Raw genomic sequence first — 6,165 nt, forward strand, 5'->3', positions numbered from 1 at the left:
TACATGGTTCTTTGTTTCCTCTTGACTGCTTGGCCATCACTGCAGTTGTCACTCAGCCCAGCCAAGCCCATGTGGCCATATAAACACCAATACACATTTTTATTCAGAGTGGTACATGAAAGTTGACAGCAGTTCAAAAATTACACCAAGTAGTTAAAAAGCAGATGGATTATTCTTCAGTTTAACCTCAAACCTCAGTAAACAACCCACAATGTCACACAGGAAAATCCCAGAGCATAAACAACATTCTGGTGTGTCATGTCCCATATATCTTTATCCCATGCTATAGCTGCCCAGAGTGTTGTGCAGCTTTGTCGGACAAGAAGTAGACTGTGGATTCAGTGATTCATAAAGCAGAAGCTTTAGCCAGAACACACAAAGTTTGTCAGTGCTAGTTTTCTCTGCAAGTATTCTGCATTAATCAGGTTAGTGAAACATATAATAGAAAATAGAAAATTGATTCTTATGAAAAGACATAATCTCTCTTACAGCGGGTTTCATAAAAAGTTCCTGAGATATTCCAGAAATCAATTAGACAACTTCCCTTTTGCCTTTATGTTATTCATCAACTGTGTTTCACCAGCACCCGTTTTTTACAGCAATCAACCAGCAAATTTGTCAAGCAATATTACAGTAATCTGTCTACAGTCGTATTAGGTGGCTCATGTCTGGAAAACAGGGAGCTTCCCATTCGTTCGCTAACAGCAGGCAACCGTTTATGCCTGCTACTTTGAGCTATAAACTACTTCTCTTTGTGCGAGACACAGAAATCTTTTTTCCTATCTCTGTTTCTATTTCTAGAAAGCTTCCATATTGCTTTTCTACACATCTTTTAACATTTGGTAGCTTTTAATAATTAGAACATTTGATAGTACCCCTGACAATACTTCCACTGGATTATTTCTCTTAAAGATTTTGTATGTGAGGAAGATACCGAAAGAGAGGCTAGACATACTTCTGTAACCCATACAGCTTTACGGCCTTTCTCATATGATGAGGATGGTGAGAACTAATAAGTTATCATCCACAATTCATTTGGACCAACAGAAATTTTGTATTTAAGGGTCGTTACACCAGTACATTAACAAAATCAGAGAACAGTTACAATGACATACATGTTATCTTAAAACATTAGTCTTTGGTTACTGAAAATGCTTATTCCTGAGCTTCTCGTAGCTCCCCCTATTCCTTTGGCAGAAGCCATAAGATTTTAATGACTAAGTTCATCCCTTTTACACCAAGCTTTCTGAAGGTGCTGTGTTGCAGAAGCAGCATGATTGCTTGTCTGAGACAGCATGGGTGGCAGTGATCACAGTCCCAAATACAGATCAGGGAGCTAGTTTACATATTGGCTTTATCCCAGATTTTTTAAGGAGTACGGCTGGCACATGAGCAGCTGGGCCAAATGCTAAAGGCCAAGTTGGAAAGAGGAATAGGAACTCCTTTAATTGCAAGGGGCAACAGCTGGAGAATCCAAATATAACATTGAGCCAAAGGTGCCGGGGAGAAACACGACCAGGGCTGGGAAGAGAAAAGGACACACACTGGAGTAAGAGAAATGCTAAGCAGAACCATGGGAAAAGAAAGATGCTGGGCAGCAGATGCAGCCAGTAACACACTGCATACGAAATAGAAACTGATGTGGTTGCTTCTTGTGCAGAGTGTTGTGGGTCAGCTACAAAGAGGGGTCACTGCCCAGTCCTTGTGCCCCAGCCCACAGTCTCCTAGGGAAATGTTACCAGTCCTTTTTGAAACATGCCTCACTGCCCTGTCCTTCTCTTTTTTCGTTCCTTGGCTTTCCCACTAGGTAGTGTCCTGTTTGCTGTCACTCCACCTGACTGTGCCTTTAGGAATCAGGATTATAGGGAATTATTTGCTGCTAAACCACCAGAAGCATGTTTGATACACCAAACATCCTGAAAGTTGTTGGCAATGTTCACAAATACAAATTTACTAAACCAAATACAAGATCATATCCTGTGTTTTCACTAAGCCTATGCAGCTGAACTGTTTCCAAAACTATGGACTACTCATACGATTAAGTTGCATAACATATAAAATGTGTTCTAACTCATAACTGAGGAAAGGAAATGAGGCAAGATTTCTCATTCTATGGAAAGAATTAGAGTAACCAACAGTCTGAACTCACCTTTCCCATGGATCTGCAGTTAAGCTTTTAAAAATGCTAAGGAGCAAAACCTTGAATATTCTAGGGTTTTTTCTGCATTCAGACAGTGCTTATTTTCTGTCCTTCTTCCTCCTTGGGACTGAAGACTGATCTGAAATGCTTAGCGGTGCTAGACAGATATCCAGCATCTGGAGACCAACAATAATTTAGAAGGATATAAACTGGTGAGATGAAAACATGTGGACAATGCCCCTCAGGGAAGACTGCAAGGAGGGCTGCAAACTAATCCCTTTGGAATCTGCTGCTGCATGAAAATGTTCTCCCAGATATAGAAAAGGCACCATTTTGCCTAAAATGGAGGAGAAATTCATAAGGAGAAATTAGACGCAACTATCATCTCTGAAATATATTTTGCATACTTGGCTGACAGGAAAATCCTGCAAATGTTCTAGAGATGATAAAAGTGGCATTCTCAGCTGTAGTTCTGGTAGTTAGACACAACTCTATCAGCTTTTTTCCTGAAAACAAATAGCAAAGGGAAAAAAATCCAAACCAGAACAGCTGAATTCACAGAAATAACATTCACTGGCTTGCCTGCAAAGCAAAAGGAGCATTCTTTTCCAAAATGCTTTTCCTAAGCCATGCCCTGCGCATCCTTTTTCTTCCCCTGAAGACCCGGTTACTCCTGAGATTCACAACAAAATTCCGTGGCATGTCCTGCATATGATAATAAGAGAAGGTCAGAGGGGTTGTTAGTTTCATAGTCATTATGAAAAGCCTTTTGGTTCATCAAATTGAGTGGTTACACTCAATTTCCAGCTGACTGATACAGTTTCCATCTGCGTTGATGAGTGTTAAGCTACTCATACAAAACAGCCTGGCAGATCTGAAAGGCAGGACTGAGAAAACTCTTTAATCCTGTCTACAGCGTAACAGGCTTTTATTCTGCCACTAAGAAAAACTCATAACATAAAGCCACTGGCTTCAAAAATCATTCCTGAAAAAGCACAATGATTTGCCTTGCAACCTTTGGGACATTGCCATTCCAAGTACGCACTAGTGGTGTGCCCCAGGGATCTATACTGGGTCCAATAGTGGTCAACATCTTCATTAATGATCTGGATAAGGGTACAGAGTGTACCTTCAGCAAGTTTGCTGATGACACCAAACTGGGAGGAGTGGCTGGGGTCATGCTGCCATCCAGAGAGACCTCTACAGGCTGGAGAAATGGGCTGACAGGAATCTCATGAAGTTTAACAAGGGGATGTGCAAAGTCCGGCACGTGAGGGGGAACAACCCCAGCATATGCACCAGCAGAAAAGGACTTGGGAGTCCTGGTGGACACCAAGTTGAACACGAACCAGCAGTGTGCCCTTGTGACAAAGGCGGCCAATGGTCTCCTGGGGTGCATTAAGAGGAGGATCAACCACCAGGTTGAGGGAGGTGATCCTTCCCCTCTGCTCAGCACTGGTGAGGCCACACCTGGAGTGCTGGACCCAGTGCAGGACTCCTCAGTACAACAGAAGGAGAGAAGAGTCTCCTCTTCTGGGGAGACCTTATAGCACCTTCCAGTACCTGAAGGGACCTACAAGGGTGCTGGGAGAGGACTTTTTACAAGGGCCTGTAGTGACAGGACAAGGGGTAATGGGCACAAATTGAAAACAGGGAGGTTTAGATTAGATATCAGGAAGACATTCTTCACAGAGAGGGTGGTGAGGCACTGGAACAGGCTGCCCAGAGAAGCTGTGGATGCCCCATCCCTGGAAGTGTTCAAGGCCAGGCTGGATGAGGCTTGGAGCAACCTGGTCTAGTGGAAGGTGTCCCTGCCCATGGCAGGGGGGTTGGAACTAGATGGTCTTTAAGGTCCCTTCCAACCCAAACCATTCTATGACTCTGATGCTATGATTCTATGAGAAACATGGGCATACTGGAGAGAGTTCACTGGCTTCTATGGTTATTAAGGGACTGGAGAATCTATTCTACAAAGGGAAGGCTGAGAGAGCTGCGACCGTTTAGCCTGGAAAAGAGCAAGCTCAGGAATATCTTATCAATGTATTTAAATACCTGAAGGGAGGGGGCAAAAAGGATAGGGCCAGGTTTGTTTTCAGTGGTGCCCAGTGACAGGGCCAGAAGCAATGCGCTCAAACTGAAACACAGAAGGTTCAACTTAAACATAAGAAAAGACTACTTCGGTGTATTAAGATGCACTATGTTTGCAATGAGCTAGAAAATGCATCTAGACTAACCCTAAAGTTACAGGTCTTTTCAGCTTTTTCCTCCCTCTTATCCTGCAAGTGGTCCTTCAGGCACTCAGAGATCCTCCTGAATTACTGTGGATATCCTGCCTGGAGTCTGCCAAGACAGACTCAAGTTGCTGAAGGGCACTCTCTACAGTCCCTAATCTTGTGCAAAACCACATATGCCTTTGGTGAGTTGTTCCATCCGTTCTGCAGCAAACTGACTCAGTGATTGAGGCAAGCTAGACAGTAAACAAAACTCTGCAAGTTTGTCTTTCCTCAGGGAGCCTCTGGAAAACTGGAATCCTCTTCTCCCCAGCCACATTTCTCTCACATGGAGTAAGACCTGGAGATTTGCCCTTCCTTGCAGCCAGTCTTGGGAAGCACTTGGTCTTCTTCCAGCTTCCAGCCATTAGAGACGAAGCAGGCCATGGCTGAGCTTCCTGGACAGGGGGCAGTTTGGTTTATGTGCCACATCAGTTGCCAGGTCTCCTTAAGACACATTTGTAAGTAATTTGGGTCCTTGGCAAAAGACTCCTCCCACCTCATGAGTAGTTGATCCCAAACCCAAAGCTGTCCTAAGCCCTGACCCTGACTGATAGATACCAAATCACATTTCACCTACCATTTTTCATCCTTCTGAGGACACTGCTGTTCCTTGGTTTCTGTTCCAGGGACTGTGAAGGATTCAAGTTTCCTGCTACTACCAGGCTGTGGGAAGGAAAGTCATTCCAGTAGTCTTCACTTCCCCCTCCCCAGGGGAAATATGATGGGGGCAGGGAAGAGCTGCTTGATTAAGAGGACACTTCTGAACCTCCACTTTTGCCAAGACACCAGGTCCAGAGGTATGAGAGATTTTCCTGCCTCCTTATTGACAGCTTTTCACCCAAGGCCAGGAATTCTCGCATTGCACAGAAACGGTACAGCTAGGCTAGAAGAAATCTGTATTTATAAAGATAATTGCACATTTTGCATATGAGGGAGGTGATTAGCAGGTCGAGGGAGGTGATTCTGCCCCTGTACTCTGCTCTGGTGAGACCCCACCTGGAGTGCTGCGTCCAGCTGTGGAGCCCTCAATATCAGAAGGATATTGACCAGTTGGAGTGAGTCCAGAGGAGGGCCACGAAGATGATCAGAGGGCTGGAGCACCTCTCCTATGACAAAAGGCTGCAAGAATTGGGCTTGTTCAGCCTGGAGGAGAGAAGGCTCCGAGGAGACCTCATTACAGCTTTCCAGTATCTGAAGGGGGGCTACAAGGGTGCTGGGAGAGGACTTTTTACAAGAGCCTGTAGTGATAGGACAAGGGGTAATAGGTACAAATTGAAAACAGGGCGGTTTAGATTAGATATCAGGAAGAAATTCTTCACAGAGAGGGTGGTGAGGCACTGGAACAGGTTGCCCAGAGAAGCTGTGGATGCCCCATTCCTGGATGTCTTCAAGGCCAGGCTGGACGAGGCTTTGAGCAACCTGGTCTAGTGCAAGGTGTCCCTACCCATGGCAGGGGGGTTGGATCTAGATAATCTTTAAGGTCCCTTCCAACCCAAACCATTCTATGATTCTATGAAAAATCCCATCATCCTGTGTACAAACATATAGCCTTTAATACTATTTTCCTTAAAGAAGAATGTCCAAGGTGGGAGTCAAGGGTATGCTGTGCCATTTAAATACCCGCACTCAACTCTGAAGGTAGCCTTCAGTGAAGTTCTGACAAAAAGCCATCAGTCCCTATAATGAATACTAAGCAAAAATAAAGTTTGTTTCATATGGTGACGGTCTCGCAGGGCCAGGGTGTGGTGTAGG

This window comes from Eurypyga helias, unplaced genomic scaffold (genome assembly GCF_000690775.1).
Source record: "Eurypyga helias isolate BGI_N326 unplaced genomic scaffold, ASM69077v1 scaffold2760, whole genome shotgun sequence".
NCBI classification, from domain to species: Eukaryota; Metazoa; Chordata; class Aves; order Eurypygiformes; family Eurypygidae; genus Eurypyga; species Eurypyga helias.